This window comes from Pelmatolapia mariae, linkage group LG15 (assembly GCF_036321145.2).
Source record: "Pelmatolapia mariae isolate MD_Pm_ZW linkage group LG15, Pm_UMD_F_2, whole genome shotgun sequence".
In the NCBI taxonomy this organism is placed as follows: domain Eukaryota; kingdom Metazoa; phylum Chordata; class Actinopteri; order Cichliformes; family Cichlidae; genus Pelmatolapia; species Pelmatolapia mariae.
Genome location: NC_086240.1, coordinates 26601641 through 26628344, shown reverse-complemented (window position 1 = coordinate 26628344; position 26704 = coordinate 26601641). Strand labels below are relative to the sequence as shown.

Sequence of the window (26704 nt, the reverse complement as noted above, 5' to 3'; positions counted from 1 at the left end):
AAATATTTCAGGGAAATGTGAAATTGTTAACACTTCAAATATGTCATCTTCCACTGTAACAACTGTAAAAATCTAAATCAGATTATTGGAATCTCTGGTCCTCCGGCAGCGCTGATTCTGTGGAGACTACGGATCAGGAACACTTCCAGAAATCACTGAACACAGCTGCCATCGAATTTAAAGTGACTCCAACTGTTTCTCAGTGTAAGCATCTGATGCTTTGTGCGTTGTACTGTGAATAAATATTTATATTTTCCAAAGTGTCCCAACGTTTTTGGGATCCTGGGTGTATTTTAACTTCCGCTCATGCAGAATACCAGAACTGTGTTTTTGTTGTTGTTCATTACCTGAACTCACTGAATTAAAAATGCCTCTGATAGATCCCTGCCAAAACATTTTTAGTCTGACTGGAGAAAGGAAAAAGCCAATGTCACCATCACCAAATAAGATGATATTTAGTCGTGATGAGTTGCTCAATCACTGCGTCATATTTCTGAGGTCAGAGCTCCAGAAACACCTGCAGGTTCCACCAACACATTTAAACCCAAGCAGCTACAGCACTTTAACTAACTAACCTTTAACTTGTATAGTTATAAAAATATCAGTAATTCCTGAAGAGTTCATGAAAAACTTTTGTTGAACTCCTTGAATTAAAGCCAAAAAATTCTTGACTAATTTAAAATCTACTGTGGTGTTGTACAAAGGCAAAGCTACAAAAAATCAGTCAAAATCCAAAAACTTTCAGAATTTAAATGTATTAACCCTTTCACGCATAGTGGTCACTACAGTGGACAGCTATTCAAAGACTGTTCTCTTGTATTTGTGTCAGTGTTAATGGTATACTTGCACATAAACCACTACATTGGACACTGATGTGTCACTCCACACCCTGCCACCCACTGGTCGTTTAATGTAACTATAGATGTATGACATGTTTCATGGTAATGAAAAGAGCTCCCAAAAAGCCAGCTGAAGCTGAATTACAACCCATAAGACACTGTTACAAAACAGATTCAGGGAACACTCGATCGTCTCAGTACAACACAAAGTCAGGGATATCAAACCACTGTTAATCCATTTCAGCTGCTTTCATCCAAACTGATGTGAAAACAGATGAACAGGAGAGGGAACAACAAACCAACCCTCACTTCTGCAGGTGGTGGTCACAGACCGCTGCATTTTCTTCATTGATTTTTCTTAGTGTCCTCTACGTCACCATCAGCCTGTTCAGCTTCATGTTAGCACAGGAAGTCCAGCTCATCCATACGTGTCACCTGAAGAAGGTTTGCCAAGTGTCCCGGCACAATCATGGGGGTGTGAAGGAGACACCAGTAGGGCTGCGAGTTCCACCGAGGCCCAGGTTGAGATAAAGGATGCTTATTATGATCTGTAAATCATGCAAAGCTACTCTAATAGAATCCAAGAGTAACAATACAAAGCTGGAAATGTTAAATTTTTATAGCTCGTTGGAGCGCTCACACATAATGATTATTCAATATGTGCTGTGCTCTTTCCAGACTGCACCACACACATGCAAAGCTCATGCTTATGTAACTGTGCTGTTTATTTAGAGGCATGTCAGTCAGTGTGAGCGTGACAGCAGGTTACAGTCCCGTTAGCTCTGCGTCTGAACCGTGAATTTATGGTGTGCACATACTCACAGCATGTGGTTATATTTGCTGGAACACGAAGAGGCCGCACATATTCGCACAATCGGCCGTCAGCGGCTGTCAGCAAGATGGAGACGGTTTCATCTGATGTGGCGTGAAGGCAGAGACGAGGCTTCGCAGGTCTTTGCTAGAGAGGCGATTCAATCCGCTCCGAGTCCTTCCTCTTTCATGTCGTTGTGCCGCCGACCGGCTTTGGTCTACGATCCGTTTAAAACCAACAAACCGACCAAGTGGTGAAGCTCAGACGAGGGAATGAAAGCGGTTCACACAGAGGGTAAGTGCAGAGAGAATATCATGATTAATTTTTAAAAGAACCTCTCGCTTTACACCAGAAAAACAACCAAAGCTCTGCACTGATCTCAGGAGGGCTGTCAACCAGTGTTTCATAATTTGATTATATAATCAGTTAAAAAAAAATTTAGACATTCATCTGTGAAATTAATATTCGATCGTAGGGGGAAAAAAGCAGCTCGCACAACTGCTGTCTGTCTCCTGAGCAGCAAAGTGGAAAACCTGACAGAAATACATGCAGCTCTCTGTTATTTGTTATTCAAACATAAAAAGTCCTGCTCATTACCTGCAGATGAGCCGGCCCTTCGTTGTGTTACACCCCTCGAGTGAGAACGTTGTTATTGTTTAATCTAAATGCGGCGTTTGATTAGTGAGAGTGGACCAGCACTGGTAGCTAATCACTGAATGCAAACGTCTGTGTTTGGAGCATACTAACAACACCAAGAGAGTTAGAGCATTAAAGACTATTAGTGCATCAGCTCGGCCAGCTGATCCATCGCCTGAGTGAAATACAGCAGCTGTGGATGAGAGCAGAGCTCAGGCTTACATGCTGCTTGGTTAACTGCTGTTTGATATCGGACACATTCAGCGTCTGATTTCAGATTTTCAGTTCAGTCTTACATACATCGGTGCATTTACCCTCAGACATACACTCGGGTCATTTTCTCCAGTTTGCATAAAAATGTTATGATAAAAAGTTTGGACACATATATAATGGTGCCTGTGAATTAATCAGTTAAAATTAGAGTAGTAGAAATCTGTTCTATTCTATTCGGGTTAGACCGTCAACTGATACTTTTGTTTTTGTGGCACAGCTTGTGATATTTGCTAAGTCAAGCATAAAAGTGAAAATAGCATTTTCTTCATTTTTGTGACAAAGAATTTAATAGTACAAAAAGTATTCTGTTTTATTTGAGTATTAATGTGAAATATAAATACATACGATTCAAAAATGATCACTACATAGTTTTTGTGCTATGAATTTTTTTGTTTTCTTTTTAACGCTCAACTAAAGGACTTTGAATGTTTATCATGTTTTAATATGCAAAATGTAAATCACACTTCAGGCTTCACATAAAGCTGCTGTCTGTAGTTCTGTTATTACCTTCACTGAGTTTATGTAACAAAGACATGACCTATCTTTGTTCACTCTCTTGTAATTAGCACAGGCCTAAAAACAACCAGACCTGATCACTGTTGATGAATTCCAGTTATTTTCATTACTACCCATCACTGGTTCAACTAACTGACTTGTGGTTTAATTGATAGAAATCTAACATGACAAACAGGCCAGAGGACACACAGAGGGGCTGTTAAACTGTTCGCCAGTTCAATCAGTCAACTTATTGAGGAACTGGGGAAACATTTCAGTTCTAATAAGGTCACCAAAAAAACAAAGTCAATAATTTAATGGCTCTTATATTATGACTCATCAATATCAGTGAAACCCATCAGCCTAAGAGAAATACTGCAGTTGACACGAAACCAATCATTCAAACCAACCGACAGGGAATTCGTGGTCTCTGGGTCCTCCTTCAGGAAAGTCACAATCTCATTTGTGGGTTTTGGACTGTTGATAAGAGGAAAACAATAATAGGAAACTCAACTTTTACCTTTGAAATATGTGCAACCTGAATGGTTTATTGTCTGCAGACCTGTGCGTCCACAAGATTTAAACCTCTGTAAAGGAGACTATACCGCGACTTTCATTTGACAACAACAGAGCAGCGTCAAGGAGGTCGAGCGGCTTTATGCCCGTGAGGTTGGCGAGATATTCCATTTTAATCTCCAACCTGTCAAACACTCACATGCCCGCGAAATTTATGAAGCCGTGAAGCGGGATTCAATGAACGGCAGAAATCGATAACTGGAACGAGGATCCAGAGGGAGCGGTGATGGAGCATCTGCAAGGAGCATATAGAAACATAATGGGGGCTCGAGCCCCGCTGCAGGAGACAGAAATACTCTCAGAGGACCTGCTGGGCCTCCTCTTATCAAATCTGATTAAGAAAATCAACAACCTCCCGAAGTTTCTACATTTACTCCAATAAAACTCATTTTTCAGGGAGTTTAATGTTTCTTTAGTCACAGGCTGTATTTTACAAAACAACAAAATCAACTTCAGGCTTCATTCAGTGAGCCAAGAAACTCATCAGGAAAGTGTTTGCTGAGGTCACAGAGCAAAAGCACCTAGGGCCGTTTCTGCAACTACAAGAATCGCCCCCTGTTGGCCATTAAAAAGAATACCAGTTTAAAGCACTGAAAGGCTTCATTTTTCAGAATCTGAAGCTGCATCCAGCTTTCTGCATCCACCCACCGGTTAAAGGAGCCTCAGCATTAGCTTTGCGGCTGCTGCCACGTTAGTTTCAGTTAGAGGTCACAGAGTTATTGAACAACTGTCCACCATGTTTACATTAAAGTCTCTGCAAAGACAAACTGGTGGCAGGAAAGGTGAACAGATGTGAATCTGCTTCTGTGGGACTACAAATAAAAAACTTTGGGAATAAAATCAGCTTCACGCCGTGTGTGCTGAGATACTTCCACAGACTGGATTTTCACGATGCCACCAACAGTAAGAAATGGAGGGCAGGTTTCGTCGTTGCTGTTAAATTTTGTTTTACAATACAGAAAAACAGAGAGAGGAAGCTTGGAGGAAAGCGAGTAAAATCATGAAACTTCGTGTTAAGTCCTGAAAACATGTTTGTGATTGTAGCCATCAGCTGATCGCCTCCTCCTCATCCCATTGGCTGGTGGGGTGAATATTTGTGGGATTTCAGTGTGACTACAAAACTTTGCTTCTTATTTAATATGAAAACAAAATGAATGTGCCATAAGGATCATTAAGTGAAATCTGAGCTTGTTTGGCTTTGTGTCATAATTAACTTGTAAGTCTTCAGTTAATTCAGCCTGTGTTTTATGGCATTTGTGTGAATCTTGCAGGAGAAAGCTCACAAAGGAAAGCTCACGATTCTCTTCAGAAACCTTCATTTTGTCCCGTCTTTCACCCGAGCTGATGGGAGTATATTTTCAGGCTGTAAACGTGTTTATTTCTGCTATAAATTCATTTTAACCTAGGCGTTTATGAGGACTGACTGCCAGCCTCTAGTGGACATTAGAGGAACTGCAGCTTTTGGTGCTTCCACGCTGGCTTCACTTCTTAGTGATCAGATATTAGACGCGTGCCAGGGTACCTGGCAGGTAAAGAGCCAAATGATATCTTGTTACAGATCAGATACAAGTCTTTGTGCCATATTAAATTAACGGGATGCCAGAAAGTTCTTTACAGGAGTCACTCTGTGACCAGCTGGGGGTGAAGGACATGCATTATCATGTTATTGCCATAACACAGTGGTTTATTACAGCACCAGTGGACACCGAGTGCATCTATAAGATGCCGCCTGCTTTGAAAACCACACTGACTGCTGCCTGGGAATGATAACAGGCTGGTGCTCGCCTTCACAGAAGTGGGAACAGGATTTATAAATATCAGGGCGTTATTTGTGACCTAAAAACATGCGACGGACAGCCACTGTACTGTAAGCTTCTGTAACATTCAAACACATCTGTGACTTTTCAGCAGACTGCTTAAAGGCAAATACCTGAACTCTGAAAGAGCGCGATCCAGTCCTCCTCCTCCAATCCAAAGTATGAGTACAATGCACACCAAACCAATCAAACCATTTTCTCTCCCTCATCTCGGAGTATCTGCCCCAAAAACACGAGGTACAAATCACCACAGACTTTAAATAATCACTCTTCCATTTCCCCCGCTCAACAGCACATCTAACTCCTCCTTTAATGTGCTGCAAAAAAAACGTCAGCGTGAACTCTGCTGTGACTACAGAACTACAGTCCGACCAGAGGGAAAACAAGCTTTCTGAAGAAAAAGTGGTTAAGAGCGTCCGCATGCAGAGACGAGCAGCATCTCATCTACTGCACTCTTTCTCAGGTCGTCTCCAAACAAAGGAAAGGAGATGTTAAAGAGACTTTCTAATGAGCTGAGACCCCTCCATCAGTGGGTGCTTCTGATCCTTTCTGTGGGTCTGAAAGATTAAAATCTCCCTCGGGTAATACTTCTCATCTTTTACAATCCACCAGATGATTTTAATGAGTAAACACAACCAAATAAACCTCCAGTTAAAACTGTGCGACCAGCAAAAGAACAGACAGCAGCTGAAGGGAACCAGAAATTCAGTGGACCAAGCAGAAACAAACTCTTATTTGCAGAGTTTCTCTTTTTGTGTTCATTCAGCAACTTTGACAGAACTACAATAACAATAATAATAATAATAATAATAAAAAAGCTTCTGCTGCATGAAAAATAATAAAGTTTGTGTTTCTGGCCACACAAGCTTCAGGTCCCTCCCTGAAGAGCGGACCTCCTCTTCCTGCAGTTCTCTATACAGTGATGAACTGATTGTGTTGATTGGTTAACTTTTTAATTTTCATTTAATGGTGCTTACAGGTCTGAGGGCTGAATGCTGCATTCAGCTGAACTAAACAGCACATATGGCAGCAGATTTGCATTATTTACACCCAGGAGGGATATGATAGGATCATTTATACTTAACAGGCTGTGTCTATTATAGGCTCAAAAGTAGCTTTAGAAGTTGCCAGATCCTGGTATAGGCAGGAAGGCAGCAGCAGCAATCATTATAAACTCATTGTAAACGTGGTTATCCACAGAACCACAGAGCTGGCATACAGGAGAAACCAGGAGACAGCAGAGGATAACTGCATGTTTCCTGCTGTAAACGCAAAGCTGGAGACAACATGATGGGCTGAGTGTCGGGTCGTTAGCAGTCCTCCTCTGCAGGCTGACAGTGATGAGACAAGCTGATGCCTTTGAATAATCCTGATAAACTGCCCTATCCCTCCACGCCAGGTACAGATTTTTAATCCAGGCCAAACCATGAGGTCACAATGAACCTAAACATTTTCACAGCGACCTGAGGCTGAGGTCCAGGCAAGTGCCAGCTTTGAAGGCTGGCAAAATGGAGTTTGAGGCAATTTTCTGGAGGAGTGCAGGAAGTTGAGATGTTACAGAGACTTGTCCTCATAAAAGACCACAATTAGAATCAGTTCATGTTTACTCTGTGCAGCAGGAGCTCAGCACCCAGATTTTAGTTTCATTTTAATGTTATTTAGTAACTCCACAGGAAATAATACATTTATAGCATGTGATCAGAGGTGTTGTGTGGTGTTGTGTCATTGTTGTGAGTTTCGATTTGAATATGGACTTAACTGTACTACAGCTCCTGACATGTTTAAAAGCAGCAGTAAGGAGACTTACATGGAGAAAGGAGGAGAAAGGAGTTTGCGCTTCTGACTCTGCAGTTACCTCTTGATATATTTCAGGTGTTCATGACGGTGAAGTGCAGTTGAGTTATAAAGGCATTAAAAACTTGTGGGCCTTTAAAGAAAACACTTAGAGTACCTGATTAAATTATCAAAACACAAGCAAGTCTATGTTTTTACAGTTCCATAAAAAATATATTCTTTAACCAACCGACATAGGTTAAAGAATATATTTTTTATTATATTATATATAATATATTATAAGACTTGATAGAGTAGAAAATGCCAGAACTGACAAACAAGCTTTACTCTTTTACTCTTTATCGGAGCAGTCCATCACATCGATCCAGACTAAAATATCTACGTTATGAGCCAGAGTCCATTAGACTGGGACATACATTACTGTGTCCCTCAGGAAAAGTTATAACAGCTTTGGTGATTTCTAACCCCGTCATCAGTGGGTCGAAATCTCCATTCATTCACCCATTTCCTTCATCATTCATCCAAGTGGGGTCGCGGCGGGGACATTGGCTAACAGGCTGGGTGAATCTGTTAATTACCACTTCGGGGATTTGGAAATATGCGGGGCAATTTGCACTGAGGTGGATGGGTGGAGGACCTGTACTTGGCAACCCTTTTAGATCTGTATGCAACGAGGCAGTCTGAAGCACCACGACCCAGATAACATCAGCTGCCCTGAGATTAAAGCACGGCATCCTGAAAGGTATTTAATCGTCCATTTGATTAGACTCGGAGCTCGTAACACCACAACTGGACCGCAGCAACGCACACCGTTGATGGTGATGGAGGGACAGTCATGCCGAGGTGTTAATAAGAGTTTCTCCAGTAGAAGAAAACAAGAATGGAGGCAGAGAGAGCGAGACTAACAGTAAACAATCACAAAAGGAGTCCAGGAGTCGTGACAATGATGTCAAATGTGTTTCCTGGTCTGAATATCAACTAAAAACTTTGAGCTGAACATCTCTGAACACAGAGACAAGACGCTACCACAGGCCTGATTTTCAAATCTTAAAGCAAAAATTAGACAATACAAACACAAATATGTTCACAGCTGCATCTTCAAGAGAAAAAATACACCAAGATTTGGCTTGGAAGAAGTATCACCCTCCCACCTGAAAGAAAAATGCTTTTAAACCTTCTTTAAAAGCATTTTTAAGCATTTTAAGCCAAATTCAAGCAGGCATATGTGAAACCATGTGATGTATTCAGCTTCCTTGCTGCTCAGATTCATCCTGTTTCCTTGAATTTTCCTTAAGACATGTGGAAAACGTGACTGAAGCCCACCAGCAGCAAACTGAATGGATTCCACAGAGTTAACGAAGACTCGCACCTTTGGTCCTGGCGTTTACACCAAACATCAGGACAACAAAACTCAACCCTCTCTATATGATCAGACCCGAACCCAACCGAGACCGACAATAAAGCATCGAGGATCACACACACCAAAGTTCAGGCCCTTTTAAATGTGAACGGGCTGATTTCTGGACTTCAGTCCTTCAGAGGAGCTTCTTACCATTGCTTTCAAAAAATCTCACATCAAAGTGCTAATTGACGAAACTCCTTTAAAGCAGATAAATGGTGCTAATTAGCTTTCAGCCTTCAGTGACTCATCGCTGTACGTCTGTTTGCAATTCTGATGTAGACTCCAGAGTTTACTCAGTTTTTTATATGCTCTTTTTTATAACTATGCAGGTGCAGACACACAGGAAACCACATGGAAAAGCAGAGGGAAGGTGGTTCACAGAAATTGGTCCAGAAAGCCAAACACAGAGAAAAAGTCTTTTTCTTTTTTTTTTTAAAAAGGAGGAGGAGTGGGAATCAGAGGCAGAGCGGCAGAGGGAGAGGCACATAATGAAGCTGTGCTCGGCCGCCAGCATGAAGGGCAGTAATTTACAGATCAAGGACGGACTCATCTGTCACCCGAGTGCAGGGGAAAGCCCACAGTGAGAGTGAGAAGCTTCAGCCTCTCAGCCCACACTCACAACAACTCTGTCAGTCAGTCAGCCTGCACAGCAGCACCGTACACAGAGCTTCAACCCACCCGCCATCAGCAAGACCCACAACGACGGCCGGCCGAGCCCAGTAAAACCATCACATAAGAACTAATTTTCATGATTTCTTTTGGTGTAAACAAGTATATTCTGCTTCTAAAACGCACAAACGAAAGGCACCATTTACCTTACATGAGAAACTTTGAGTACTTTAATTAAGGTTAACCCACGTGTCTCGCGTCTGTCATTTTCATCACTCATTACATTTATTTCATATGTTAGAAATCACAGAAGACATAAGAGCTTTAGATTTGGAACTAAACTGGGTATTTTACGTCGTTGTGACTCAGTTTGTCTCGATCTGAACGTGCTGTCAGCTTTTAATCACTTTTTCATTCCAGAACAGTAAAGCCTGGAAGAACATGAGCTTTCACTGAGAAACTGATGATAATCACTTCACACCCTCCAGTGGGATGAGTTCTCTCTCTGGGCTCCTGCTCCACTGGGAGTTACAGGTAACTTGGCATGTCACGCGTTAGCTCCAACGACAGTCGATTTTAATTGCTCAGAGTTGAGATCAGTTTAACTTCCTGTTGAGTTTAATGATAACCGCATCGCTGTCAGTCTCTTCTTGTTACTGCATAAAGTGTTGGTGGAGTGTTTATATCTATGTCAAATTTTAAGATACAATAGTAGATTTTAAAATCTGGTTTCTTTTTCCTTTTAAGGGAAATCTGATTTGAAATTTGGGATTGCAAGGTTATTCTAGATCACTAAAATAAAAAATAAAAGCTTGACACTGGAAAACAAAACTATGTGAAATGATTTTGTTGACTCTGAAAACTAAATTAAAACTACAACTAAGCCCTAGCTTCAGTAATTATTAACTTGGAGAGAACTGGTTATCACAGTTTGCAGATGAAGCTTAGATGGGCCTGTTTATTGAGCCTTTGGAGAGTCTTTCAGAAGATTCTGTGTTTTTATGCTGATTTCCCTCTGGCATTAAACTAACACTAAAACTAATAAAAACTTAAGCAAAACAATCAAAACTCACTCTGGAAACTAAATGAGACTAAAGTGAATTAATAACAAAAAAGTCAAAACAAACTAAAACTGCAATAATTAGAAAATACTCCAGACGTGTTTGGATGTGAAGAATTGCTTCCTTTGTTAAAGCATGATCAGTTTTACATTGTTGCGCTGCTCTTTCAGGCTGACTCACTGCATTTATTAGCTGCTGTTTATACTGTGAATCCAAATGATCAAAGTATTTAAACATGAAGTACTGTAAAGTTGGTAATGAGCATTTCGAGCAGTGACTATTCACTGAGAACTATTCGAGTTCAGCAGTGGCAGACTTTTTGATCTCTGAATGTCTGCATGTATCAAAAAGCATCTGTTATGCTTTTAGAAATATTATTTCCACATAAATAAAACCATAATAATCTTAAATTTTATGTTTTATTGACTCTGTTTACCTGGACCTAAGGTGAAGCACACAGATTATTCCTGTTGGTTCTGCACTGACGTGAACACGACCACTCTCTGCTTTCTGCACAAACGGAGGAGGAAACAACTCCCAGAAACTGACGGCTTCCTTTTTCCTCTCTTTGTCCGTTCAGGAGCCTCTCCTACCCGTGTTTTATTTTCCTTCCCCCCTAACCGTCTGGTTCAGGGTGGTCCACTGACAATCCACTGATTCAACTGACAGAAAGTCGATCCAATCTCATCCTACTCGGCGTTCTCTCGGCTCATATCTTGACATCTCGGCTGCCCGGGGAGGTGGAAGAACACAGGTTTCTCTCTAACACACACACACACACACACACACACACACACACACACACACACACACACACACACACACACACACACACACACACACACAGGGACTGTATCCTCATTTTCTGTGAGTTTCTCATGATCCGAAACCTAAAAAATTCCACTGGGTTGGGTGATTATTTTCTTTTTGTTAAATGGTCTCGTGGGGCGGTCAGAGTTACAGTTCTGTCATATCTGTCGAGTGGAGGTGGCAGATCTGACAGCGGCGTTCCCCCAAAGACCAAACCACAGTATTTACAGTGTTTACCCACTTGGAAAGACTTGATAGAGTAGAAATGCCAGAACTGACAAACAAGCTTTACTCTTTTTTCCTCCTTCTGTTTGCCTCCCTGTCTCTGAAGCCTCTGAAGGTCAGAAATAATCCAGAATATTAATGTTCAGACACATGATGCATCAGCTCAGGTTAAAGGACTGTTGTAAAGTCTGTTTATTACACATTTAACTAAACTGATTTTGCTGCAGTTACTTGTTCACAGCTCTCCTGTGCAGTGACACATTTTATCGGAGCTCACTTTCAGTTTAACATACAAATGAAGTGGTTCATAAACCACTGGTTTTAATGTTAACGGCTCAAACTTAACAAACATAGGCCAACAAGGTCAAGAAAGTTCTGTAACGGCACCACTGCCAAAGCTTCAGCACTTCAGTCTTTCCATCTGCAGGTAAACTTTACTTCACAGCCTCGGACTGCGGCTGGTCAGGTTAGATTTGTTTTTGACGAGATCAGGGGAGAGCTGGTGACATCACGCAGAACCTGCAGCAGGTACCGAGCTGCTTCGTGTGCCACGACACCACCAACACCAAAACTGAAGAACAGGACCAACACAATCGCTGGCTGCAGGTTAAAAAGCTGGTGTTCGCAGAACAGGAGCGCCATTAGAGAAACAGCTGAATGACACAGAGAACCACCATAACAACACCACACCAGGGAAATTTCAGTCACTACTAACTCACTACGAACTGGGCATGGAGCGCTAAATATTTAGCTCAATTGGCAAACTACACCTTTAAATTGTACAGGTACAACACACTACATGGATACTGATACACTGATAAAACAGTTTTATTACCACCTTCTTGGGTGGTCTGCACCACACAGGAGGCCTTTTTTGAAAAAAATTAATTAAAATGCTCCAAATGTCAGCAGCAGCAAACACACAGTCAAAAGTTCCAGTTTAATGACTTGTTCATTAAACTGGAACTTGGCCACCACACCCCTACCTTTAAACCTTCACTGTAACCAAATGGATGAGTTATTAATAAATGAATCCCCCACACAGCTGTTATGTAGCAATAAATGCCAAACAGTTTTAGTATCAGGCTGTAAACATGTTTACCTCTGCTGTGAAGTTTTAGCATGAATTTATAGAAGCATTAGAGGAAATGCAGTTTTTGGTATGCTCAGGACAAAAAACTGAAATAGTGAATGCTTTTTATGAGAAATAATCATCTTAGAAATTCTAAAATTAAGATTCAGGCAGTAATCTTTCCCCTTTTGTAAATGGATGGTCAGAATGTTAAAAGCCTGTTTTGTATGACCTCCTCATGTTTGTGACTTGTGAGTTTTAACGTAACCCCTCAGAGGCTCCCAGGTTTACTTTTCTAAAGTGACTTTGATCAGCTGCTCTGAACGTTCCTCTAATGAGGCCGGTGTGCTGTGAGGACAGAGGACAGCTTTGATCTGCAGCTAACTGTCCGTCAGTTTATTCGCCTCATCCTGTTTAATCTGACCGTTCTTCAGATGTCACAGATGCACCGGTGGACGGACAGAGCCCACCTCACCGCACAGAGAGGATGTCCATCATCAGGCTGTTTAGGCGGAAAACCAGCCACCAGTGGTCTCTAACTCTAAACAGATCTCTAAACCTATGCTGAAAGCTGATGAAATATCTGCAGTTTTAGGAGGCCTCTCAACCTCATTTGTCTCCGTTATCAGATTAATGATTCAATCTGGTTCTGATTTAGGCCAGAGTTATAAAGGAGTAGAGTGAAAATAGCTGGGCTTAACTGCAAATATGCGTAGTTCTGCACTGGTAGCACTGGTAGCACGCTATGGACTACCAAGAAAACCTAAACACGACAAGAAATCAACAGCCAGGAGACTTAAAATGGCGTCTATCAGCCAACAGAATTCACAAACATACTTTTCCTGTTGTTCTTGCCCAAATTTTGAATTTGATGTTACTGCCATCAAATTCAAAATGAGCTAATTTTTTTCATGATATAGAAGAAGCTCTCAGTTTAAAAACCCAACATGTTTTTCCTGTTTTATCGTGAGTTAAATATAGGGTTTGGTGATTTGTAAATTGCTGCGTTCTGTTTTTAATTCACATTTTACACAACATCCCAATTTATTTATTTTTTTTTTGGGGGGGGGGGGGTTGTATGTGAGAGCATACGTCCTTCATTGGGTTGTGTTTTTAGATAGAAAAGGGGGGCTCTTCAGTAAGAGTTTGCTCTCACTGAATATGAACTTGTGTGTTATTTATTGCCTCTCCAATAAAAAAATTGTCCTGATTGCTCTTTTCGTTCGAACAGATCTGCTAAGGTTCCTTTATGAAAGTTTAGCACCACTTTCCAAGAATAAAAAAACCTATTTTACTACCGCTACACCACTGCTAACACCCTTAACACAACCTTGGTTAGTTTTGTCTCTCCTTTGCCTACATTATGTGCTTCTAAGGTCGCTAAAGTTAGACACATCAGTGGATTTTGGAAATAAACTGGCAGACAGTCTCTGTCTATGTGAGCTCAGTCATAACTTGGATTATAGTCCAGAAAGTTTTGGCGAAAACTGGCTTTTGTCTGCCAAATTTCTGCTCTTTAAATGTACTTGGCAGCACCGGAGATCGGTCTAAATATTGGCTCAATTAATTTTACATTTTCTCCAGCAGTGACAGCCAAAGTTGAGCTGCTATGCAGACAAACCACAGTGTCAGGATGATGTAAGTTGCTTCTCAGCAGATTTGTAGGCCAGTCAGACGGTAGCTCAACTTAAAATGCCAAAGACGTTACGACTGTGAGGAGCTGGTAGCTTTACATGAAAATGCTGCAGCTTGCATTTACGTGGGGCACAATTAACTGACAGTAAGACACAAAATAAAGCTTTTGAGGACTAAAAAAAAGAGTCAACGAAGGGAAAGAGGAATATCTCCTCTGTCTTTTCTGCTTATATTAACTCCTCATGTCACATGAAGGCCATAAAGGCGATGAAACCATATATTTCCCATCCTGTCTTTGCCAATTCATTAGAGTCAGTGCAGCTCCTCGATGTGGTTATCCATCCCGAGTCGCCTGACGCATGTGATACTAAAGACTAAGCAGAAAAGTGGATCCAATTGATTATTTAAGTGACAGCTGAGACAGGCGGGCACTGTGGGAGGAAGACGACAAATAGAGATAAAGACAGCAGACAGCCCGAGAGCCCAAGAATGCTAATTAATTAAGCCGTCGCCACAGATGCCACCAGAGCTTCAAGACAAAGGATGCAAAGGAGAAAGAAAACTCCCCAGAAAAAGAAGAAAAGCATAAAAATGACATTAATTCTACTGTGTGGCTTCCATCTTTGACTTTAAAGAAAATAACAGACCTGCTGCTTACCACACTAGTGTTACACACATCATAATCATCATCATCATTTTCCAGATCCCGCTGGTCTTCATTCTGTAATCCAACATCTTCTTCAGTCAGTTTCACGCCTCCTCTTGGTGCCTGGCTCCCTATTTCCTCTTAACAAAATGACATGCCAGCAGGAATGAGACAGCAATTTCAGATGATGCTCGAGATCTTCAGTGGGCTTTTGCAGAGCTGCATGCTAGTGATGTAGCTCCTCCAGGAAACAGGATGGTACGAAGGATGCAAGAGTAGTTTCCATTCAGTGTCTTGCTCACCAACTTGGTCAGGGCCCCAGATTAAGAGCTTTGCGGTTTCTGGCACAATTGGCAGTGCTTCTGAGGTGCATGGAGAAGATCAAACCTCTGACTAGGCTGAAGTTCGAGTAACATCTGGAAGAACAACTTTACCTCTGGACCAGCACATTTCAGCCTGTAGCCTTCATCAGGATCATCGAGACATCTTCCAGACATACTTTAAATAGCACAGATGTTTGAGTAGAAAATATTTCTAGTGGACAAAACAACCAACTGTAAATATCCAACATACACATCTACCAATGGAGCACCAGCAGGGATGGGCTGGCCATGTGGTCATTCAGTATAAGGCCAACTGAGGAGTGACCAATGTAAAACCTGAGTTTTAGTCACAAGAGTGCAACTTTAAGATGGTCTTCATCAATAAATGTTGGTGAGGAGACTAAAAGTTCATGCCGGGGGTCCTCGATGGCCTCGCTGGGCAAACTCCATCACACAGCAGGAAGAAGGCACCATAAATGGAACAAACTTCAGTCGAAGAACATCTGAGCACCGGGTTAGTCATTAATATGTAGCTGCGTGGTTTGGGCAACTCGATATAAGTGTTCTGATCCTGAACTAAATGTCACCACTAAAATCTGAGTGATTCTTTTCTTGGTGTCTGGGACATTGTGTGGCCATTAGGCCAAATCTTAAAGGTGTGCTGCACGTAAACCGTGAAAATAAAAAGCTGGAGAGGCAGAGAAGACAACAAGAAGCAAAGCACTGCAGCACATGACATGACGAGAACCTGATCGGACAGATTCAGCCAAACTCATGTATGCTGCTAGATTAATGATGTTGCATCTTCAAGTGTATTACTGTAACAGCTATGGATGACTGTGGGTAATCCTTTAAGTCATTAAGTTTATTGAAAGGAGATGCTAAAAAACTGCAGCTCCTCTAATGTCCACTGGAGGTGGGCTCCAACAGAGTACATGCCTCAAATCATGAAGTGGGTAAATTCATGCGTTCTTTCATTCACAAAACCATAGATTTGGGTGAAGTTTATTGTCTGTGTCAGACAGGAAACTTAATTTTAAAAAAAAAGATAATTTCTTATTTTTGGTACCAGAAATAAAACGTTTAATGTGGACCTGCTGATCTGCCTTTTTCAGCCTTGTCAGCACCTGACGGTTCACTGATTGTTACCTGACAATGCCTCCCATGTCCTCGACCGCTTTTCAACGTACTGCTGACTCAACTCAACATGGCCGCATTCACCAACTTTGGCGCCGCCTCTAGCATTGATGTCATCATTTGTTTTTCCCGTTAAGGTGTTTTATTGGTTTTCTGTCCCCGCGAGGAACAGAGCGGAGCTGGTGAGTGAGGATAAATAAGGAAGCCGAGAAGTCCTGACAAAGCTTGCTGCAGGAACTCCAGCTGAGACTTGGGCTTTTTATAATTCACTTTTTAATGTTCATCCACGTTTTCAGAGTATAACTGACAGAAATGCACGCTGCACACTTCGCTTGTGAGCATAAGATTCATATTTTTCCCTTTTGTGTGGAGATGAGATTCAGCATCACGCACAGAAAGGTCCTTTTTGCTCGACTGTTTCTTATCAAACTGACTCTCTCATCACCATCTCAGTGTGATGTCCTTAAACCTCAGTGTGAATCTTCTGTATGAAGAGACATTTGTGGGAAAACTTACCCAATTCCTCAATACAGCAACCCATCATATTGTCTTCAAATGATGGGTTTTAACAGCTGATTTACCAATGATCACTTTTATCAGGACTTAACTGAGTCAAGGATTTCAGTTCTCACCGTCACACCTACAGAGGCTGAACGCTTTTTGGAGATTTCATCAGTTGACCTCTCATCTCTCCTTGAGACTTTCTCCTTCAGAACACCTCTGCCACTCAAACTGAAAGCACAATCCCATTAAAGCCACATTTTTCTGAGTCAGAGATCACCAACAAGCATCAGGCGGCTCTGGAGAAAAATAGAGGACTGAGTATTTGAAAGTCCTGATATTTGAAGATTAGATGCAACACACAGCTGCGGCCCAACAGTGCCAGTGTCACCGCCTAGGCTTTGGACCCACAGTTTGGGGTTTCTGTGAACAGTTGTGATTCTGTTTTAGTTTTGAGGATCATTTGTGTTTGAGTTTTGCTCCTTTTGCATCACAGGCTGTACGTTTATGTTTTACCTTTATCTTGTGGAGGTCTCTGTGATGCTTGGGTAAATAGTATTGAGTTTATTCCTTTTGTGTTCCTTTCTGTTCTGGTCTTAGTTTTTTTGTCCTTCAGGGTGTCCTGTGTGGAGTTAGTCTAATCTCCACAGTCATCTCCTTCTTAGGTTTCTCTGCCTTTGTCTCATAATCCCAATTATCAGTGTCAGCTATGTTTCATCATATCACCTGTTTCATTACCTGGTGTGTGTATACATACTGTCAGAGTCTCCTTTTGTCCTTTGTCGCATCATCCCTCATTGTTGTGTTTCCTTGCCCTGGATTCCCTGAGAATTTGGTTTTCTCTGTATTTTGAATTACCACCATTAAATCTGTGTTTTGAGTAGACTCTTGGTTTCCTGAATCGTGAGCGTGTGGGTCCCTAACCTGCCAGCCACACAGCCATCAGATGTGTAAAAACGTACCTGACCCCCAAATCCAAACTTAGAATCATTTAGCTTCCTGTCTTTGATGTTATTTATGTCACAAAGAGCTTGGTAAGAAATATTCACATTGGAGAAAGACTGGAAGACTTGATGTTATGGTTTGTGTGTTCAAAAGCGTACAGAAAGCAGGTTTTCCAGCTGCTGCTGAGCGTGCAAACGTCTTGAAATCAATAAATTTTCTCTCTGCTTTAAAATGATGACATTTAGTTGAAAGCACCGCTGTGTCAGAGCAGACTACTACAACTTCATATAAAGCGAAAGCAGTCATTTGCTTAGTCACAAACCACAGAGAACCTCATCAAACGTTGCATGCTGATCTCTTCCAGCTCACAGTTTGTGTTTGGTGGCAGCAGCGGGTAGCTGTTTTCATCAAACTAGCTGCAGTAAAGTCACCAAACACCACCTGCCCAGCACAAAGCAGCAGACGGACACAGGCAGGAAGTGAAGAAAGGCAGACGTTTAGCATCCAGAGCCAGATATTTGTCTCTGGAGCCTTTAGAAAAAAAGCCAGTTCTGCCTTCAACTCCTAAGATGTGTCCGTTTGTGTTTTTTCTCTCTTCCTCGTCACTTTGTGCTCACTGGCAAACTGTCATGCTGTTTATTTTCCACCATTTACCGAGTCCAAACAATCATCTTCTCAGGTATGTCCACAGCTTTTTTTTATTTCTGACTTCACTGCAGACCCCAAACTTGTTTCAAACTGACCTGAATTTATATTTAAGGATCGTCCTTTCAGAGCTGGCACTGCAGCTGAAGAGTCCGCACTTTCCAAGCCCGGAGGCAGCGCCTCAGGTAACCAGGAGGATTCACCGGATCATGCACCGTGAATTTGTCCCCAGGGTGAGACTGAGAACTTGAGACCTACCATGATGTCCTGAGGCTTGAGGGAGAAGATTCAGAGGCACCAACAGAACTGCAGCGGTGACGTCACATCACGCTGAAAACGCTTTTACCACACCAAAGATTTATTTCCTGCCATTTCCTCCACATCCTGGAGATTAAAATTGACCTGAAGGAATATTAAGTACCTTCAAACAAAGGGAGGCCATTTTTATGGGTCTGTTCTCACAACTCTGTTCTTACATCTCAAACATAAATAATCTAATCAGAAAGCAGCTTACTTAAAACTGATTTTTAATCATCTAAGACTTTTCCTAAAAGCTTCAGGAAACCAAAAACCTCATCCTGCATTTACTCTGTTAAACTGCTGAATCTCAAAAAAGCACATTTATCACCTTTAGCTTCTGCGTAACGCCACTGCCTGCCTTCAGCAGTCCGGTTTCTAACCTTGCCTCAGTTATTTTGTTCTTACCCTGTAATAATTTTCACTGGATTAATGTTGATTGTTCATTGGTTTTAACTTTTGATTCTTACATTTTTAAAGTTCTACTCTTGATTGTAATCATTTTCTGTCTTCTGTAGTTTTAATAAGTGTTTAGCATCCTCTTGTTGCCTTTCTGTTTGTGTTTGCCGGTGACTGTTGTTTCTTTTTTTTTTCCCGTTGTTTCTCATTTTTATCTTATTAATTAACTTGCTCACGTCGGTCTGTTGACCGAGTTTTACATCTTCTTGTGTCGTGCGTGCAGTTTCAGTGCTAGTTTATAGTGTTTTGCCTGATTTGGGCCCATTTACACCGTAAAGACATTTATTTGTCATCTGGTTTTCAGCTTGTTCAGCAGCTGAGATTTGGTGCTTTTGTCTGTTTTCACCCTCCTAAAAATCTTCTGCACTATCAGTTTAAAAAAAAGAAAAAGAAAACAATGAAGCATCCACTGACACTTTTGCATAAAAGGCAGACGCCGGGACAGCAACCACTGAGGGTGCATAGTAATGGTGTCAGAGTGGCATTTACACTGCCCAGAGGTTTGGCGGATCTCTGCGTGCTTTGTCCTAAGGGGCTGCCACCGAGTGTCACGGACCTCTGACAGAACAGCGCAGCGTCCAGATGGTGCAGCTTATCTGTATGCTGCGTCGCTCCAAGGACAGCGGCACTGGGCTGGAGCATCTCTGAGGGCGTATGTCAGACAGGAACGCCCGCCTACACAGTGCCGCTGCCCCTCATCCTCACGCCCTCCTCACTACTCACTAAGAACTCGTGTCCTTGAAGCCGTGCATGTGAAAAAATAAAAAAAATTCTTCAGTCGTGACAGCTCTGAATTTCAGTGATGCGCGGTTTATCATCTTGCACCTCAGTGTCATCATATGGAAGTTTACATGCTAGTGTCTGCTTTGGTTTAGTACAATCATCAAGTCTACCTACACATTAACACAGAGCCTAATCACAGACTCACATTATCTGATTATCAACATTGTAATTCAGGTTTATGATGAATTCTTGACCTCCAGCGGGTCAGTGTGCATTTTAAAGCTCCTGGTAGGGCGTAATGTGCTACAACCATCAGAGGGTGGTGCTAATGCAGCTATAAGCAGGTTGCAAACCACTAAACAAAAACAGAAGAAAAAAAGGATGACACTGCCAACAGTCTTCAAACAGGCGTTATAGGATCTCTCCTTCAACTAGGATCAGAAGGGTAAAAGCGACGTATATGAAAATCCAAAGACAGCCACAGCTACCAATTTTGCATTTTTATGCTGACGATACAGTTATTTACTGCTATGGATCATCTCTTACTCAGGCCATTGAAACCTTACAGAAAGCCTTTGTTGCTTTCCAGCATTCACTTATCCAGCTAAAATTAGTTCTCAATGCTGACAAGACTAAGCTAATGTTGTTTTCTAAGTCAAAGAAGGTCCCAGAGCCTATTCCAGTGGTGTCCACCCTTGAAGGAAATGTCATAGAGATAGTTCATGAATATAAATACTTTGGTGTCTGGATAGATGACTCCTTTACCTTTAAACCACATATAGAAAGACTTGTAAAGAAACTGAGGCTGAAACTTCGTTTTTTTTCCTGTAATAAACAGTGGTTTTCTTTTGCAGTAAAAAAACGTCTTGTCACTGCAACCTTTTTATCTGTGTTAGATTATGGTGACATTCTGTATATGAACGCTTCTTCCTCATGTCTTCTAATGTTGAACACGATGTATCATGCTTCCTTGAGGTTTATCACCAATTGTAGATATCTGACCCATCATTGTGACTTGTACTTAAGAGTAAATTGGCCTTCTTTGGCCATTAGAAGACAGGGGCATTGGTACACTTTTATTTACAAAGCTATGCTTGGATTGTTGCCTCCTTATATTTGTACTTTGGTCACAAGGACAAATAGTGGTTCTTACTCCTTGCGTTCAAATGATCAGTTGCTGCTGTCTGTTCCCCTTGTCCGCACAGAGTTGGGTAAGAAAGCCTTTGTCCACTCTGCGCCTTTTTCGTGGAACCTGTTACAGAAAGACTGGAAACTGACTGAATTGTTGTCTTTAAATGTTTTTAAAACTAAACTCAAAGGCCTACAGACTGCCTCAATAATGTGTAATTGTTTTGTGTAATTTTTAATCTTGTTTGTTTGTATGTATTTGTTTGGAAATGTGCTGCCTCTTGGCCAGGACTCCCTTGAAAAAGAGGTTTTTAATCTCAATGGGACATTCCTGGTTAAATAAAGGTTAAATAAATAAAAGCTACCCATCTTTAGTTAAGTCATGTAACCCCACTGGGTTAGGACTCTACTGTGTTAGCACTTCTGACACAGCCATGTTGGTTTTTTAATACAATCTTTGGACAAGAGGGAGGACTCCTAAGTTATCAGCTAAGTTATCAGAGCTAACTCTGGCTAGGTTAGCGAGTAAGCTGCAAGGCAGCGACACAGATCCCAATTAATCATTTCTGAGTAACGTCCAACTTTAAATCCTAGAATATTACTCACTAAAACTGGAGCTCAGGTGTCACGGACAGCGTGACGATTAGCTGCACGGCACCATCCACCTGTCAGTCCAAGAGACCACACCCCTAAGGATTCAAACTTTAAAGCCTTAATAGAGTTTAATGTTCACCAGCTGCCTGGACTGCTGTTAGGAATACGGAAACTATTCCTAACAGACAGCAAAACAGTTTATTCCTGGACATTTTAGTAATGCACGCAATGAGAACCGACTCTCTGTTGGAGCCCCTAGTGGACATTTGTGGAACTGCACGTTTCAGTGCTCCATTTTCCAACAAAAACATTATTACAAGCTTCGGCCTGAAGAAGACAAATCTGTTCCTTATGATTAATCTAATCAAACTGTGGGACTAAATAGTTTGTTGGGTCTGTCAGTTAGGCGGCTCGTTCAGTTTATATATTTATAATAGGAAAATATCTCAAACTAATCTGGGAAGACATTTCTACCTTTCAGAATGTTTTTAAAGAACATTTTTGAATTAATATATCACAAATAATACATATATATTAAATTATACATTTGTATGTGTTTTTGCACCCAGTATTGAATGCTGACTTATTAAAACCAGTTTAACTGCTGACATACTGACATATAAACTGTAATAATACAGTTCACAATAGTGTCATCAGCACTTGCAGCCACTGAAAAACCAACAAATAACATCCCTGTGCTTGTATCCATTTTAATTCTCGCTTGAATGTGCTTCCAGACTGGCTCATAGCACAAGGTTCAGGTCTCTGACTAGATGGCACGAATGACAACAAGGAAATAAGGTTGATGATGTGTGAACCTGACACCACGCCCTTCAGCCATCATCGCCTGTCCTCTCCACCTCTGGAAAAAGAAGGCCTGAGTCAGCGGAGAGTCCCCGGACAGATGGGAACAATCTGCTCTCTGAACCACCAGCTGGAGAAAAAGAGGGCCGGCAGTGTGCCGATGACCTGACCGCTTCAATTAATTACTGCTTTAACAGTATCCGTACACACAGCCAGCCAAATGAAGCGTCCTCTTCATTTATTATTTAAAAAATGTTTCCATGTATCAACAGTTACTGGTACAGTGCACTTTAAATGGCAACTGAGCATAAAACAGTTTCAATTTAAGATATGGAACCAACATGTTATTCCGAACACTTGTTACGCGTTCGTAAACCTGAACGCCAGTGCTCTCTGGTTTCTTTCCAGAAGGACAAAATTCTGATTAAAAACAACAAACATGAGCACAGTATTTGCCTTTTTTTCCCCGTGTACTTCCAGCTTCCTCCCACAGTCCAAAGACATGCAGTTAGTGGGGATAGGTTAATTGGAAACTCTAAATTGCCCATAGATATGAGTGCAAATGGTTGTCAGTGTCTATGTGTTAGCCCTGCGGTGGACTGGCAACTTGTCCAGGGTGTAGCCTGTCTCTCGCCATAAGACAGCTGGGATAGGCTCCAAATGGATGGATGGAAAACAAACATAAATTATCTTTTTTATTTTTGATGGGTTTTGTTTAGTTTCTGGGTTTTGTCCAATTTTGCTCATTTCTATTAATATTTATAAAAACAAGAATACAGATACTGTTTTAAAATGAAGCTACTTAATGACAAAAGTGGGGTCTGAACTCTAAAAAGACTTCAAAAAGGGAAAACCTGCCTCTTCAAAAGTAACAATAAAAAATCTAATGACTTTATAGTGAGATTTAAAAATTCTTGATGTTTCCTCAGTAAAGCTAAGTAAAGCTGTGGGAGTTTATAGTTTGACTTGTTTATCATGGCTTACGTCTTCGACAGCAACATTTACATTCTTGCCTTTAGCTGAAGGCGGTACACTGGTCTATTACACAAAAATCAATCAGCAAACCTTTGCAATAAATGTTCTGGACGTGAGTGAAGCACTGCACAAAAAGGCCAACAATAAAACCACCATTATTAAAGAGAAAGAAAACTGCGACAAATGATTTGCTAAACTTAAAGAAACAACCAAAGGGGGAAAGAAAATAATCAAAACACAAGGTGAAAGGTGAAAGGTCTTGAAATAATCTAAAAAGTTTCAGTTTACTGAAGCACAGGAAAGAGGCATTCCAAATATTAAGTTTGTCCATTCAATGGAAAGAAATTACTGATTAAACAATCAACTGTTCAATTAACCAGCCTATCAGCGTCATTCTAAAACGATCTGGTAGGTCTGCAGCCACTGAATAAAACTGTGTAAATCCAACATCCTCTTACTCACCGCCTGAGTACCTCAGTTTAGCCCTCAATGATGTATTTCATTTCTAGGGAAATACAGCAGAATGAATGCCAACAGAAAGCTGCATTTATTTTCTTCATTTTTCAAGGCAAAATCACAAACCCAGGGAGAGGCACGCTCTAACCAAACAAGGTTTCAAACCAAGGTTTCTCATCACTCCAGCTCCCAAAGGTTTCCTGTAAATTTCAATGTGCTGCTCGTATGACTAATGCTTAGCTCTGATTAATGTAATCAGTGTTTTTTATCAAGAGTAGACAGAAATGCATAGCAACTCACTACTTGATGGATAACTCATGACGCACACAGCTCTATGATCGTGTGCTACAGGGCAGCAGCGTGTTTGTCAATGCAATCCAGAGTTTAACGTTGTTTATATGTATATTTAGCTTGTCCGGTGTCACAGATCTCCCACAGGAATAAATGACTACGAACATTATTAGATGCTGTTAGACAGAAAATCAACTGAATGACATGACAAATCACAGACACAATAAATAAACTGACCTGCTGATCGGATGAAAAACATGTTATTTTTGCGAACAAGTTATTTACATCGTTCAGGTATTACATGAAGACAATAAATCTAGAGGAGAACTGTGCCAAGTTCTCCCAGACCAATTCCAAAACAGAGACTAAAACACACCAAAATATGTCCAAACCACCAAACCACGTTTAAAGCCAGTCAAAAACTAAATGTACTCCAAACTCATCTGCCATAAAGTTCAGCCCGTTCTTACTCCCAAGGCGTTCCTGAGGAACGCGAAAGGTGACCTTCAGCGTTCTTATGCTACGTGCCGGGTTATGGGTTAAATCCAATAGAATTACGGTCCCGCGGTAATACACGTTCCAGCCATGTATTCCAGCCCTAACCCTAACCTGATCCCTAACCTTAACCAGCACTATAATGACGTTAAATAGCGTTTTCCAAAGCGATTTAAGTAAAATGAACAAACATGTGTAGATTGATTCAAAACGGTCTCATGTTTCCTCATTTTTCCGATTTCATCATTTAGGGACGTGTTGGGTGCCCAGAAGCGTAATATGTTGACGATTTGTCACCTAGTGTAAAATATTATGCTTTGGGAGTAAGAATGTGTTGCAAAGTTTTAGTCACTTTAAGCCTGCGTAGGGCTGAATCTGATCTGAATCATTAGTTTAAAGATGAAGGTTAGCCAAAAAACTGCAGTATCTCCAGCTGAGAACTGGATGTACTTAAAATTTATACTTATGTGGCCGGATGGGTTGCGCATGTCAGTGGAGCTGCTGTCTTGTCTTGTCTTCCGTTCTGTTGGCGGTCCAGTTTTGTTCCTGCTGCTTTGCCTCGCCTCGCCTCTGGGGGCTTTGGGTCTCACTTTAAGCCCCTTCTGGACTATTGTTTGCACTCCAGCTTTCGCAGCTGGCTAGGGCGATCCTCAGCTGCATAACGGGCTGGTGCTACAAAACTGGTACTGCCTCCCCTGGTTGCTCCCAGTTTGTGGAGAGCTGCACAAGACTGAGTGGGGCTACGGACAATCGTAACCAGCACCAGCTGTGGGCTGGCTCGCAGAGTGCAAGTATTTCCAATCTGTGCTCTGTGGTGTGTGTGTTTTATTAAAGATTTCAGTTTTTCTTTTAATTCTTTTTTTTAATTATATAGAGAGCCTGTTATTTGGTGTCCCATGTTTTATCCTTTTAATGTGTATGTCTTGTGCTTTTATTTCAGCGAACTAAGGATCTACCAGCGGCCGTGGGACCTCAGGTGGCGGGTCATTTTCCACACTTCCTTTGTTGTACAGCACTGGGTGAATAGACTGTAGTGGGGTTTTTTGTGTGGTTTTCTTTTTGGTCCACCGCTGCTGGTAAGTCCCAGTTGTCTGTTTTATTTTTATTGTAATTTGGGACACAGTTTTAGATGACACTACATTCAGTGCTCTGTCATTGTTGATGTTTTATCTTATTTTATATTAATAAATAAAATTGTTAATATTTGGGCCGGCCTCAGTGTGCATCCCTGAACCTGTGCAAACGTTGGGTTTTTTATTACATTTTATTCCCAAACGATTTTATTTCCTGGGGGTGAAATTCCCCTAGGTGGCGTTGTCATTTTATTACTTTTTTTTTATAGCCCCGCCGACCACTTGGTCACACTTACATATATGTAATAAAAATTTACACATTTATTTTTATCTTTCACTCCAAATGGTCTATTTAATAACTGTATGCTCATTAGTAAAGTTCACAGAACACTGACAACACCAGAAATAAGTTAAACTAAACAAAATCCTGAATCCAAGTCTAAAAATCAGTCCAAATCCAAGTTCGAAAACCAGTGAAAAGCTCAAACTGAAGACTAAAATAAGTCTAAAACAAATCCAATGATAAGACTGAAGTCTTAAACCAGTCTAAAATGAAGACCAAAGCAAATATATATTTCTCTGCATTTAGTTTAAGAGTGCAGAGTATGTTTAGAATTAGATTAATAATTAACCTAAGCTAAAGGTTTAAAGGCACCGTGAGGTGAAATAAAGACACACCACTGGGTATTTTGTTTTGAAATGAATGTGTCGGTGATAAATTTCTGTCACCCAATGATGTGCTATTATGAAGGAGTGTTCACTTTCTCTGATGGTCCTGTTAATGTTGGCAAGAAAAATCAAAACATTTGAAAATGAAAGGAGACAATAAATAAATAAAATCCACCCACTCACTTCTGCCACTGTCATGATGGTTCTCCTGTCAAAAGAAATCCTCCACGCTGAGAACTACTTTTCACTCAACACTGCTCATGGGGTCTGCTGCTGCTGACAAAGAGCTGAGGCAGGGGTCTGTTCGTGGCGTTGACTCAGCCTGCCGAGAGTGTGAAAGATCTCGGTTCTGTACGGGGTGAGCTTGTAACTGCAGAGCTCAGTGGGTTTCGAATGACGAACAAGAAGCTCTTAGAGGGTCTTTGTAGAGTCCCAGCGGGTCGCCGGCAAAGTAATATGTAGTTTAATGTCACTCCAAGTCACGCAGT

At 41.2% G+C, this 26704-nt stretch overlaps 1 protein-coding gene and 1 long non-coding RNA gene across 2 annotated transcripts in view; one reads left to right on the top strand and one right to left on the bottom strand.

Moving 5' to 3' along the window:
• Positions 1-26704, bottom strand: part of mei4 (meiosis-specific, MEI4 homolog (S. cerevisiae)) — a 59905-nt gene that overhangs the window by 1619 nt on the left and 31582 nt on the right. The window lies entirely within an intron of this gene.
• Positions 1588-25598, top strand: LOC134643623 (uncharacterized). Its single transcript, XR_010096384.1, has 4 exons — positions 1588-1944; positions 9673-9786; positions 10894-11067; positions 22191-25598. It is a non-coding gene; the product is annotated as an uncharacterized LOC134643623 (long non-coding RNA).